The 14,550-nt window shown below is 38.9% G+C and overlaps 1 long non-coding RNA gene across 6 annotated transcripts in view; it reads left to right on the top strand.

The window, feature by feature from the left end:
- The window catches only part of LOC112983071 (uncharacterized), a 30,959-nt gene continuing 16,409 nt past the window's right edge, over nt 1-14,550 (top strand). For 2 of the 6 annotated variants that reach the window (XR_010388139.1, XR_003259150.2), the window contains exons 1-3: nt 409-817; nt 2,551-2,597; nt 13,090-13,231. This is a non-coding gene — a long non-coding RNA (uncharacterized LOC112983071). Of the gene's footprint in view, nt 312-408; nt 818-2,550; nt 2,598-6,917; nt 7,015-8,045; nt 8,251-13,089; nt 13,232-14,550 lie in introns of those variants that run through there. The other 4 variants (XR_003259152.2, XR_003259151.2, XR_003259155.2 and 1 more) reach the window with 4 other exon arrangements.

Genomic DNA, 14,550 nt, shown 5'->3' with positions numbered 1-14,550 from the left:
GGATTCCCTAGAGGGGGTCACTTTATTCAACCATTACACAGACCCCGGCCGCCGCTCCAGCGCCCCTGGGCTGCCGTGGCCGCCGCTACTGAGGCTGCGGCTACAGCTAGCGCGGCGGCTCCTCACAAAATGGCGGCGCCCATGGAAGCGGCAGCCCCATTTTGTGCCCGGCTGAGCCTGTCAACAAAACGCCGACTTGGCCAAGGCTGAGGAACAGAAGGCGGCGGCTCGTTCGCATTACAGAGAGCGGAGGGAGGAGAGCGAAGGATTTCACCGCCCTCCCGCCGCCGAGAGGAGACTTTCTATAAAGTGTGCGCGTTGGGGGAGGGAGAGGAGGGAGGTGAAGGAGGGACGCGAGCAGCGAGCGAGTCAGAGGCTGCGTTATCCCAGTGCGGAGCTGCCGGTGCTCCGGCGCGGGGGGGAGGGGAGGGGAAGGGCAGGCAGGCAGGCGGCCCTGGCGCTGCCCGCGCCGGCTTCGCTTCTCGCCGGGCCGTGCTCGCTCGGCTCTGAGGGCGGCGGATGCTGCGGAAGCCGCCGGGGCTGGCGGCCGGGCCGCGGCGCGGCGGGCGCGGGAGCCCGGCGCTGCGTGGGGAAGAGGTGCTGTTGGCCCCGCTCGCCCTGCTGCGCAGCCTGGGCGGACGGACCGTTTCTGCAGGATTCTGGCGAACCTGTACTGAGTGACAAGGCGGTCTCGCTCCTTGTGTAGCTAACTAGGTCACTGTCAGCACTTAATTACTGTTTGTTTCATTTTAGTGCATGCCTTATGAATAAGCCGGCTATTAGGCTGATGCTTCAAGTTACACTATCCAGCACCAAGGTACAAAATGTCTGTATTGGGCTCTAATCTCGTGATGCCAGCTTGATAATAATTACTGTTTTACATTAACGATGTCTTGATTCTTAGAGCTTGGTTCTTCAACTTATAGCTGAAATAGTTGCAGATGCCCTGTGATAAGATTATGAAGCTAATGTTTGTATTATACTACTGATTTTATTATTTTTATGTTGACAGGGGTTCCCCCTCTATTGGGGGTAGAGAAAGGACTAGTGAATTAAGACTTTTTTTTCTCCTAATTTATCAGACTTAATCAGCATGCATTTTAATGATTCTAAATAAAGGTGATCACCTATTTATGGTAGAAGTGCTAATAATGATTTAATATACCAAAATTACAGTGATAAAGTTATGAAATATCTCTTATTGCATATTAAAGAATCATAGGTTAAATGTAGGTAAAAAGAATGAAAAAATCTTGCTATAAAATTTTTTTTATTGACCTCTGTGTAGTACCTGTAACTGCAAATTGAATTCATTTAAAATGTAAAACAAAACCTGTATGACTGTAACCTGTTTATAAAGTTCAGATATACGATGAATTTTGTTGTGTAGATGTTATGTGTGGAGTCAGCATTCTTGCAGACAGTGTAGATGCAGTAATTGAATTGTCACTATTTGGTGCCTTAAAAAAAAAAAAAAGGGCATAACTGCATGAAATCAGTTTTCTTTCCTAATAGCTATATCTCTGTGTTGTAGTTTCAACTTTTTCCCCTGAACCTTTAATTTTATACTTACTACCTATTTGTCCAACTGCTGCTATCCAGAGAGTAGGCCACAATTGCTCTTGTCAGTGTGCCACTGCCTCTGCTTTGGCTTTCTCATGGGTGAAATATTCTTGCTCATTTCCATTTTCATTTCTGTTTGTTTCTCTTGAGGTGTGGCAACATTACATTTTGATTAGAGTAACTAGTATCACTAGCTGAATGTGACTTACATTAAATAGTAAACTGTAAATCCTTGGAAACTGAAATCAGTGTTATTTGTGTGTGTATGTGTGTTTTAGAAAATGCATTCTTTTAAATATACACTACTATCTGCATTTGTAAGAAAAAGTGTAGTTTAAGTGTAATCTGAAAATAAACACAAGACTTACAGGATGAGCATTTGATAGAGGAGAAGCAGCCAGAAACGTAGTGGTGAATTTTAGTGACGTTCATCTGAACCTTTTTTAATAACAAATGTTAAAAGCATTGGAATTAACTGCATATGTTGGGCCAAGGACTTCACTGTTTGCACAGCTTGCTGTGACAAATGTACTCTTTAACAAGGGGCATTTACAAGATATTAGTCCTACCTCTTCTTACTGAATAATAGTTAAAAATTTTTTATTACTCTTTGTGTTAGTTCTTTTTAAAGAGGCTATTACTTGATATAGATCATGACTGGCTAGTCATCAATTCTACAGTATTTAATCATAAATTAAAGGTCTGGTATTTAAAAATAAATGATAAACAGTACAGCAAAGGTGGCAAAGCAAATGTACACTTGCACATTTATACAAAATTTCCCCTGCCTTCCCTGTAAGTGGAACTTACTACCATTGCAGGCTTGTTCTAGATAATCTCTTTAAAAAAATTAAAGAATGCTTTTACATTGAAAATAACCAACTTTTTAAGATGTTGATTTAAATGACTTGTGACATCTCCTTCCTAAATCGCCTTGTGTTGTCTGCCTGCCTTATTTCAACTTATTTTTCTGTTATTACTACTTAGGAAATAACAGATGGAAAAATGGATTACATAAACACTGTTGTAAATATGTAAGTAACTTGATTAAATGATTTCTTAAGTGTTACATGTAACTATTGTAATTTTACTGTAGTTTTCTAATACTGCTGTTTTTTCACAAAGATCCAGCTGTTAGAATCAAGGAATTTTATGATCAGCTAGGCTGTGAATTAAAGACACTTCAAAACTGAGGGTTTTTCAGTTGTGCAATGAAGTATGAAACATGAAGCAGGAAAACCCTAAATGCAACTGAAGGAGAAGTAAAAATAAATACATAAATGCACTTCCACTTGATTTCAAAATTGCAGTGCTTTTGAAATCATAATTCTTTTGTAGGTTGTGACATATGAGTTCTAAACACTTGGGGTGGACAGTACTTCAACAGTAAGTTTAGAAAGACTATCAAATTCATATCCTTTTCTTACATTTCAGGCCAAAAATACTTGCTTCATTTCCTAGGGTATTGCACCTGTAACACGGATTGGGGCCTGAATGGTGGAAAATATTTTGAGATTCTAACAAGCATTGGTCTGCAGCACAGTAAAAGTAATGGATATCCTGATGGCAAACTGGTGCAAGTTTTTTAAAAGGAAAACATGTTTGCAGTCAATAAATGACCTGACTGAAGCATTAGTTTGTGATTACCTGTGTGTTTGTGTGATCTTGTAGATGTTACACCTCCCCTGCCACTATAGCTGTACTTGTTCCCTGAAATAGCACTAGAGTGATTCATGTTTCTAGTTGGATGTGTGAAAGTTTGATTGAAATGCAAAACTGAGAGAGTCCTTTTGAATGTTAAAAAGGAACTGAGTTCAGAAATAGGGAAACTATCAGGTTAAATTTGTCTCAAACTGTAAAAGCTTTTATAGAGTAAGAATGGTGGTATCACACTGGTTGGGGGGAGGTCTAGTTACTTAAAGCAAAAACTGTAAACCTAATAACTTTTTTATAATATTTTTTAGAAGTTTAAGTGATAAAACGCTCCTAGAATGAGAATTCTCAGTATTGCAGATCATCTACCAGAAATATTTGCTCATAATGTAGCCCTGTGTTCTCTTTGTATTTTTTACCAATTTAAGTGGCAGTCAAAAGTAGCTAAACACATACAAATTTCTCTGAGTAAGCGGTTGCCTTAGTTAACTTTCTATATTGGCATAAAAGAAAAGGGAAGTAGTTCATGCAACCGTAAGTGTGCAGACAGATGATACATATGACAACTTACTCATTTCAATGTAATATATTTTGCAAAAACTTTTCAAAAATTTTAGTTAATGAAAGTAATACTGATTAAACAACACTTTAACTAGTCAGTTGAAATCATCCAAGCTAATCAAGTACTTAAACAGTGAAAAATGTATGACTACCCACAGATACACTTTCAAAGGAGAAAAATCTTTTCTTTTTTTTTTTGTTTAATTATGGTTCTCAGTCTATCTGTCAATCTCCTTATGGATTCTGTCTTACCGACTTGTGATAAACAAGCAGTGTTGCACTGAATGCTGTTCTATTGCCTGGATAAAAGGAAGTATCCATATTTTCAGATTAACTGAAAGAGGGGAAAAAAAGCTCAAATTTACCACATTGATTAAATGCTGATGGGACACCTAACTTAAATTGCACTTAAAACATTGAACTTGTGTTTAACTGTAGTAGCATCTAACATAACTGAATAAAGCTAGTGAGAAACAATTTTTGAAATTGTTTGCATATAAAGAGCCATCAAATGTAGTCAAGTATCGGTTCCTGTTGCTTGCAGTAACGTGGTAGTGTTTGAAGCTCTTAGAGGAACCTATGAGTGTGTTCATGTCCAGGTATTATAAAAGTGTTTTTTGGGCTGAGCTGCTGCTATCTCTGAATTTTGAATCTTAACATACGGTGTGTCTTACCCAGATCTTGTTGCAAACAGAGGATAAACAAGGATGCTTAGGGGGGAAAAAAAGTAAAAGAAATAGAGCGTATATGATGATGTATATATCTTCCATCAGTCATTGGTCTTGGGCCTTCCAGAGCTAGTACCGGGATTGCTACGTTTGAGAGCCACTAATGCACTGACCTGGGAGAATGTCTGTGTCTGAGCTGAGATGTACTAAGTATTGCTTACAGGAGAGTGAACATGAAGTTCCTGAAACTTTCTAACCCCTTACGAAGAGACAAAAGTGCAGTCTCAGAATATTAGAGCTAGAAGTGTTAAAATGTATTACATGAAATAGTCTACTTAGCTTTGTTCTTCTCTAACTTGTGCACAGAGCTGGGAAGCTATGCAAGCCAGGAAAAGGTTTCTTCCCTCTGTGAGATTCCCTTGCATGTATGCAAGGACAGTACGGAAGTTGGAAGAATGTCTTCAGTCCTGGTGAAGGAGACAGGAGGATGAAAGAAAATGTGGGCCCAGGCAAGGGAATGAGGAGAAAGTTTCTGATAAAGTTTTAAGTGGGCAGACCTCTCTAAGGGGCTCTCAACAGTGTACTGGGCAACTTCCCCTTCAGATATAACTCCTTAGGTGCAGTTAACGCACAATTTATATTTCCATCTTTTGCTGATTCAGTAATATAGTACTGCAGTTATTCGCACTTGATTTGTATTTTTAAGGCTTTCTGTATAGTTTTAGATATTTTATTTTAGATACTTAAATACAAATTTCCAGTGACCTAAGTTATGTGCTGCACAAGGAACTGCTTGTAGTATATGACCCAATGCAAATAGTAGTGATGGGTGTGTTTTTTGGTACCCCGAGCTTGCAGTATGGTCTCTCTGAGTGAAACTTCTTCCCATGTCATTTCATCTTTGATCAAGTTACTGTAATGCTAGTTTACAAAGTCAAGGTGGATATTTTTTAATGCCGCGAGTTTAGCTAGGTTTATAAGACAATAAAAGTGAAGTAAGCCTGTCTGTGAATGAGCATCTTAGAATATTGTGTTTGATCTGCTACCTGCATTTTAATAAGTCTGGGCTCATTCTTTGCTTTGCTTTAAGAAAGTGAAATAATGTGGGTCATAATTGTTTCTCCGAGGTGTTGCCAAGCTATTACAGAGCCCCCATTGCGTTCCTTTGGAATTAGTTGTGCTTAACATGTATGAAAATGGGGCTGTATGTCCTTAATCCAGGTGTTGTCACATTTTCAATACTATACAAAAATTATAGTACATATTTGATAATGCAGGTTTTCCACATTGTTTAACACTGTACTAAGGAATCCTGTCCTTTGGCCAAAATATGCTAGCTAAGCTTTCAGAGAGGGTTTCTTACTACCATTTTTAAATTTTGGGTAACTGGCTGGAGCCAAATTCATATCGGGATCAATTTCTTTATTTCTAGAATAAATTATTTAGATTTTGGAATTTTTTCACTTATTGATGATCTCTTGAGTTTAAATAAAAGTCCAATAGTCTCTCTCTGCAACTGAACATTAAAATTATATATATTACATATGAGCAATGTCAAAAATATTAGGATTGAAAAATTCAGTGCTCTTTACATAAGAACTTTCCATTTGCTTGGCATCATGCATGTGTATTACAATAGTCCAGTTACATGGTCACACACTCCTCCCCCCCCTACCCACTGGATCCTTCATTCAGTTTGATATGGCTACTGCTTGCTGAATTAAAAAAAGAAGAGGACATGCCTCTTTTTCTGCATGATGTTAAATCTTGATCAGAATACAGAGTGTGTGCATTTCCTTACAGGCTTTTCTAGAATAATCATTAGTAGAGTATCTGAATGCTTCACATATATTAATGAGTTCTCAACACTGAAATAGTAGCATTATCATCACTTTAAAATTGAGAAAGCGGAGGCACAGAGGCAATCGATACAAAAACAGCTGCTAACTTGGGGTGCTCTTCATTTAGTTGGATATAATGGATATAATTTACAGGTTATTCAAGAGTAGGTTCAGAAATGGAGGTGCTAGCTGTAACTTTAGAGCCGTGTTAAATTAAGCTGTAAGCTTCCTGTTTAACTTGTGCATTTCTGTTGTGCTGTTTGCAATATTAGGGCTTTCCTATTGCAAGACTATTGTGGTGTTCTGTTCTAAGAAATGCTTGAAGTGCTCAGAAGCTGCAGTGGTGGAAGCAGTATAAATATTCTAGATAGTGCTGGGTATTTCTGATTTTTAGATTCCAGAGGCTCAAATTTGGAATTTGGAGAATGAGAAGCACTTCCTTAGAGGGCACCAATTAGATGCAAGAGACTTGCTGCTCTGAGTAGATCCCTGGAAAAAAACAAGGATAGAATCTGGGTATACATTAGCATTAGGTATACATATAGCATTAATTTCCTGTACCATCCATCCCACCATCACCCTTTCTTCTCCTCCCCAGCGAGCTCTACATTTTACCCTCTTGGTGTTGTAGGTAGGCATCCATCCTTTCCACTGCCTGGGTGCCAGAAGAGGGAGCACTGAGAACAGTGGAGCCCCAGCCTTAATTCCAGTCCCCACTGCTGCCTCAGGTAGGAGTAATACTGCTAAGGTGTTACAGGACCTACCTGCAGCATTGCTTAATACCACCTAATTTTTAGAAAACTTAGCTTCTGGCTTCTTTAAAAGTTTTTCTTTTTTTCCTTTTTTCTTTTTGCTCTGCATGTACAGAATGAGATTCAAAAGCCTATTGCTTTATCTTCTTGTTCAGTGGGAAAACTGCCCAAAAGGCATATCCCTGATTCAAAGTCTGCTCTCCCACTAAATTTCAAATTCTAGCTTCAAAGTAAAGAAATCGTAGCCCCTTTCAAGTACATTAAGAAGGTTTTTCTTGTACTTGAGTAAAAATGAGTTTTTCCTCCAGTTTCATTCTTACATTGACCTGATCTCTTCTTGTTGAAAGTTTCTTTTGAAAACATCAGCTTGAGGCACACATCTAGCCTGGAAAACACCATCCCAAATAGTCGAAAGTTCAGGAAAATATCTTCAGTTGTTTCTTGTAATAAGGTGTCTTGGAACCTGAAATCCTCTGAAAGTTCAATCCTGAAAATATATTTTAGTAGCCATTTTGCTCCGTTTGCATTTATAGTCACTGTATGCAATCTCTAATGTGATTGCAACATACCTGTAAGCTGCGCTGAAGTATAGGAATTTAGCTATCCTGTGCATCTCCCTGTTCTTTTGTCTTCTGCTATTTCTAGTATCCTCCTCCTAATGCTACAGAGAAGCAGACATAAAGTGCAATTTTGGAGTGATTTTTAGCTGATATGCACAGATCATCCCAACATACTAATTGCTCAGAACATAGCTGTATGTATAGTCAGTACATAAAAGGAGTATAGCAAGTGCTGTACCTGTAATCCAAGTAGTAAAAATATTCTTTACACCAGTGATTTTTGTGGTGACTTCTTTGAACAGGCTTAGGGCTACGAACAGCTGAAGCAACTGTGTAGTGTTAGGTTAAATGGACTGGCTGAACTCGTGTGTCTGAGATGTATTCCTTTGCTACGCAGAGCTGTGATCAGCACATTCAGTGTTGCCTGTGGTATCTGTTGCCTTCTAGAGGAGAGTTACATAGCAGAGGATGAAGCATTCAGGGTTGGAATAGTCCTCAGTTCAACTGCGGTTACAGCATCTCAGTCCAGACCGCCTGGAACAGTTTGATCAACTAACTGGATGTCCTGGAAAAACTCTCAAATGATTATTTAGTTCGATATTCTCTGCTCAAGGGGTTCTGGTGGTTTCACAGCTAACAAAGGCTTGGTGTAGTAAGTACTACCTGCTATCTCCTTTTTTTGTTTGTTTAATTGTTTAATTTAAAGGAAGGATTGTCTGGTGAATGAGCGTAATGATAAAAGGATTTTGTCTTCATTGTGGTGCTACTGACTTCAGTTAGGTGTGAAAGCCATAGAAGAGCTTTACACAGCAGTTTGCTTTATTTGTACTTATCCTGTCCCCATCCCATTCTCACAAAATATTCAGTATATGTCTTGCAGCAATGTAATTAGACCACACAAAGGGTTACCCCATGGTCGCATGGCTCTTGTTACGTAAAAATGAAAACATGGCTGAGGGGGGAGGGAAAGGTTTCCAGTTCCTTTTATATGGTCTTCATAAACACAGTTACTATGAAATTAAAAGTTTTATGGTTTAAAGTTAATAACACTGTTCTATAAAAATTCTCTATTAAGTATTCCATTAGGTATTTGATGTTATATTGAAAAGTTGTTATTGTGAAGGCTCACCAAAAGCCTACTTCTTGGTGCTGTTTGGTCCTGGGGAAGATGCAGAAAGGCAGACTTTCCTGTTTGTTTTGGTTTCAATGACAAGTTGCATGAAGCACCCAGTGGCAATGGCCAGGCTGTTCTGCATCGCTGCAGTGGTTCAGTGCCAGTTGGAGGGAAACAGAGGCAGTTTTCAAACAAGTACTTGAAGCAGCTTCGGAATTCTTCAAGATCTTTTCACAGAAAGTGAGGGGATGTGATATTTGCAAATTTTTGAAGGAAAAAATGGCAGTTTTCTGGCTAGCCTTTTAGGTAGTTCAAGAAATCTTTCCCTAACAAAACACCGTCAAACATGCAGTTAATGCAGTCACTCACCTTCTAAAAATCTGTCATGCATACCTCATTGTCACAGCTCTCCGTGCCACCATTTCTGTTCAGGTGTCCTGAAAATGGGTTGTCCTAGCTGATGAAAGAGGTTCTTTACTGTTACACTGGCCAAAGAGGAAACCTCAGGTACTGCTCACTGGCTGTTAGGAACACATACAAAAATTAGCAAAAGCAAAGCTACCAGCAACAAAACTTACTTTGGTTTAATTTATTATTGCTTTGATAAAGCCTGCTGATCTTAAGTAGAGGTACACATACTATAAACTTTAAAAACACAGCTTTGTAACATGCAAGTAAAGTTATTGGAAGTTTTATCTCTAACGTTGAGAAAAGAGGCAGTAAATAGGCAGGTGCATGTGCCTGGATGTGACAAGAGAACAGGGCACTGCAGGCCAGCTATCTAGGGTGGCACATTTTGAGTGCAAACTATCAAATGCAACACTGCGCAGACCTTGCTGAGTGCGCCATTCTCTGTGCTGGTGCCCTCCATGTATCAGTAAGGGAACAGGAGCTCTTTAAGTCACAGTTCCTGTAGCTTTTTCCTGGACCTGAACTCAAGTTCCTAAAAGGGGTTTGTGTCTACATGTAAGGCTGTTGGAACTGGAGTCCAGCACTCGAGTGGTAGTGCTCAGAAAATGTTGGATCATCTCTCAAAACCAGGGTCCTGGTATTTGGTGTAATACCTTGTGGATGATAAAAGTAGTCAGGACTTGAGCACTGAGAAATGGGTCTCGTGCTTTGTTCTTGTGAAAGTTAATTGGACAAAGCTGCTGCCAGTTCACTACTCAAAGGTAGTAGGTAAAGATATTTGCAAAGAAACCAGTTGAATTTGTATCCTACAACAGTGTTGCCATTTTTTTTCTAAGGTTTAGATATTTTTTAAATACTTCATATTTTGAGCTCTTTAAAAAGGACTTTTCAGCATTTTCTGTGGGATGGAAGAAAGAAGTGGACTGTTAATACTAAATAGTCTTTTGTCTGACTAGACTTAAATAGAAGATATACAGTTTGGACATATATACATTTGTAGTGTTTAATCCTAGAATGTAAATATCCTAAACAGTCTCATTATATTCCTTGATGCATCATTTGCACAAGAAATAAGGGTGTGTGGAGAAATGGGAGAACTGTAAGAAGCTGATACTTGCATTCCTCCTTCACATTTTAGTCACTTCTTAAAAGTGCACTGCAATTTCAGTACAACTTACCAGTGATTTGCACAGTGTTATACTGTTTAAAAACACGTTATCATTTGCAGTGGTTATTTAACTTACAGACATGAACAATAAGTAAAGTTTTGTTGTTTGAACTTCTGCCTGCCTAATTGTAATGAAAGGAGAAGCAGGAGCTATGCAAACATTTTATTAAAGTATAAAAACAGAGCCAGCAATTTATACAATCTACTGAAATGACATCTCATTAAACACAAACTAGCTACCATAGGAAGTAGCTCTTGAATTGTCTGTGCCAAATTATGTGTTAGCTTAAGATTCTGCTTACCCCAAACCATAAAATTAATTGGGAACAAAATATTCCATGCAGTTTAGGAGCCCCTTAAACCTTTTGAATGCGGGGGGAAAAAGTAACAGACAGGTCCAAGTTCTATTATTGGGCAAGTTGTGAGGCAAAAGCTTCTCAAAAATTTCCTCAAAATCTGGAAAAAATAGAACTTAGGAAGCAATTGTTCCATGAGATCACCTCTTGAGTCATGAACATATGCACATTCGGTATCTGTATCTCCCCTTGACCAATGTGGGTCTAGGGTGCTATCTAGTTCTAGGAACAGCTAAGATATCAGACAAATCCCTGATGTTGAAAACCTGCAGGTAAATAATTTACATAATAACATCACTGATCTAGTATAATAGTTGACTTGCCAAACTAGTTATCCGTGATTTGGAAATAGTCTGAGTAGCTAGTTTCTGAGTAGCAATAATAGCTTGATTCTGCAGCAGAATGGATTTTTACAGTTGTGCACTAGCTGACTGGAACTCATTTCTTCAGATGCAAAGTTTTGAAGCCAGTGCTAGTGATTAGTTATTAGCAGATAGCTCCACAATTAGTTTAATAAAGCTTAAATTGGTGCTGCTTCCAAAAAGGAGGGTATCATCCACCTTCATCCTCTTCCTTCATGCTGGCATTAGCATTCATGCAGCTGTACCGCAACCTTTTTCAAGACCAATCCAGCTGAAAATTTACAGGGCAAAAAAGTTACGTTTTAAATGGAATTGTTACCTAACAAGACTCACTGTGTGAAGGGCAGTGTCAGTGCAAGAGAATGTGGAAAAAAACGGCTTGGGGAAGGAAGGGCTCCCTCTTTTAGTACCAGATTAAACTGAACACAGAACTATGGTCAGTTTGTCAGCCTGTATCTGCATCGTGATGTAGCACTAGCTCTCATACTCCATAGCACTCTCAGCCTGACATGAACTGCAGATGTCTAGATCTGCAATATCTGAATCTGTGTTACTGCCTGTCTCTATGGTCACAGGTCTGTGTACCTCCTAGAAGCTCATCCATCACCTCTTTGTAAAATGAAACAGCTGATTTACCAATTTTTGAATAAATAAATTTTGCTCTAAAAAGTTTTGTTCTTAAAAATCTTAGCTACTTTACTAACCTAGAAGTAACCTGGACTTGCCCATTCCGGAAGTCAGAACTAATCAAGGCACACGTTGTTCTCCATATATAATCTGAATCCATTTAGCTGTTTGGCAGTGTGAACTACAGTTTCTGAGACTGAAGGTGAATAATAAGCTCCAAAGTCTTCAGTGGAATTACCCATGGTTATATCATCTGAGAATACATATAAGAAACTTTTAACACCAAGCTGTTAAGAAATGAAGGCCTGAATTTACTTAATTAGAGCTGCAATTGTAAAAATTATGACCTTAAGTTTGCAATAGCAATGGCATTGATTCGGTATGAAGTAACTAAAGACATTTCTCTTTCTAGATTTCTTAGTATCTTCATAGCATGCGGGTTCTATTTTCTATTGGTGTGTAGTTATCTGTGGTGATTTTTTGCTCTCTGTTTACTAATCTGTCTGCAGGAATGAGGAAGTCAGTTTTCCAAATGAAAAAGAAGAGGGCTTGTGAATTCAAACTTTATCACCATGTAAGAATGGTGAAAAGAAAAGTATGTTTTGCAGTCTGGTGGATAGGATAAGTCTTCATGCTGTTGGACTTTGAAGGAGTTGGAGCATAGCTGTGTAGATGATATACACTGCAAATAACCAAATGGTGTAGCCAAAGCTGAATTTGTGTTAATCCTGTATATGCAGTTAAATGTTAATCTCAAGTACATATGTCCTTTCAGATGCATTTCAGTGTTTCCCCTGCTTCTGTTAGCTTTTTATTCAGCTCAGGTTTTTTTCCATTATATTCCCCTCTGCTTAATGTTCTTCCACTTCATGTTCTTGTTTAGAGGAAGGGAGACTGCAGCTCTTGTTGTTCCATTTCCCTTTACTTTTCCCTTTCCATGGAAGCGGCAACTGCTGCCATGCTCAGCTGTGAAAATCTCCAAGGCCAATATTTTATTCCTTTTCCACCTTCTAAGGCTCTGCCGTTCGGGTAACAACAGAAGGACAAAGCATCATCCCTTTTGTGCACACTGATTAGGAAGTCCAAGAAACCTGAAATCAAGGCAATTAGGTGCTTCTAGTCTTTCCGTCCTTGTGGCTACTTAAAAGGAAAAGAGGAAGGAGAGGTGTTGTGTCTTCTGCTAAATTTTTCCTCTAGTTCAGTGTGCCCAGTTGGCACAGGCAAGGGGAGGGCACCTGGCTGAATAGTTAACTGTGCTTTTTATTTCTTTTTCAGGGCAGTTGGGGTACAACTGTCATCCTGTGGTATTTACAAGAAAACAGAAATAGAAAACTAATTTTCATTTGAAATGTAGCATGTCCTTGTGGGATGGGCATAGACTATACAGAAATTAGGTAGAAAAAGCATTTTGGCTATGAAGACCTGCCCTATTACGTTTTCCTTCTCTTGATAGCTTTCAGCCTATATACCACAGAATGTTGCACTGCTACTGAAGACCTAAATATTGAAGTCTATGGTCCTCAGGGCTGGAGGGAAGCTGAGCCTAAAGAGAAGCTGCCATGTTTGCTGGATAAATTAAAGATTGGGATTTGGAAGTAAGTTTTTTCTCCTCAGTCATTAAGAATCACAAGAAAGGAACGTGGGACATCTATATGTAAATGTCTATACATACACATTTCTGTTTTTTCTATAAATTTTCTATGCATAAGTTTTAAGATACATGCATATATGAAATGAATTTCACATCTAAAGCAGTGCAAATGCAGGATGTTGCTGGAGTGGCTGTCCTTTCCCTACTGCTTCATACAAATGAGAGAAAAGACCCATACTAGAGACCTGAGTTTGGTAAAATTACTATTTTCAATGAACATATACTGATTAAAATCGAATTTTAGCACTGGGTTGTCTCCGCTTAACTCTCAGTACTGCTGCCTTCCTGTAGACCCATGGGTTTTAATTTCTGGTAAGCCTCAGCCTTTGTTTCTGACACATTTTAGCCTTTACAGCTCCCACTTCCTCTACTACTTCTCTGCAACCCTTTGGAGCTGGAGCTACAGCATGTCAGTCTGGAGCTTAAAGATTCCCCCAGAAGTACAGAGGGAACAGTGAAATTGAAATTAACCCTAAGTTATGATTTTATAGTCTAAATGGTAAACTTAAGCAATTGAAAATTAAGTACAGACTTTACCTGCTCATTTTCAATTAGAAAGCTTCCCCCACCATGTCAATCCTATCAAGCCTATGCCACACGTTAGGGAAACAAGAAGAGAGAGAGCTCTTAACAGCTCGCAGTGGAAGTGTCACTGATGGAAAGGAATTGGGCTGGGAGCCCAAGTTAATCCAGCAACATCAGCCTATCACCTCCACTGTCTTCCTTTTGCAGCTAGAGATTTGGTTTCTGCAGAACAGCCCTACTGTGTATCAGCACAACCCAACTCCTCGCCATGTGTTACAGTCCTAGCACAGGAGTGATGTTTGCATTGCTTGAAAGCTTTGGGAGGCTCCAGAATGGCAAGTCAAATGCCTCTGCATATGAAGTAAGAAGATATGGCATGCAGGTTACACCTTGGGACAGGCTCAGAGTAGTCAAGATGAACTAAATTCATGTTCTTCAGTGTCGAACCTTATTTACCACAATAGGAAATTATAAAAGTAAAAATCTTTATTTATTACATGAACTAGAGGAGTGGATATGAGAAGTCAGGAATGGAAATGAAAAAACAAAATAACTTGTTTACCCCTCTTTTAAAAAGTAAAATTTCCAGATTTTAGCTACACAGTTCATAGTCTTCCAGCCCAGCTGCTGTACTTTTCTGGGAATTGAGAAACACTATATAAATAACTTGGTGTTATAATTTAATTTCTCTTTCATTCAACTTCAGTTTCTGTTTAAAACAGCTCCCAGTTCAGCATT

Source organism: Dromaius novaehollandiae, chromosome 1, assembly GCF_036370855.1.
Source record: "Dromaius novaehollandiae isolate bDroNov1 chromosome 1, bDroNov1.hap1, whole genome shotgun sequence".
Taxonomy (NCBI): domain Eukaryota; kingdom Metazoa; phylum Chordata; class Aves; order Casuariiformes; family Dromaiidae; genus Dromaius; species Dromaius novaehollandiae.
The sequence above is the reverse complement of the archived record's forward strand: the minus strand, read 5'-3'. Positions and strand labels throughout refer to the sequence as shown.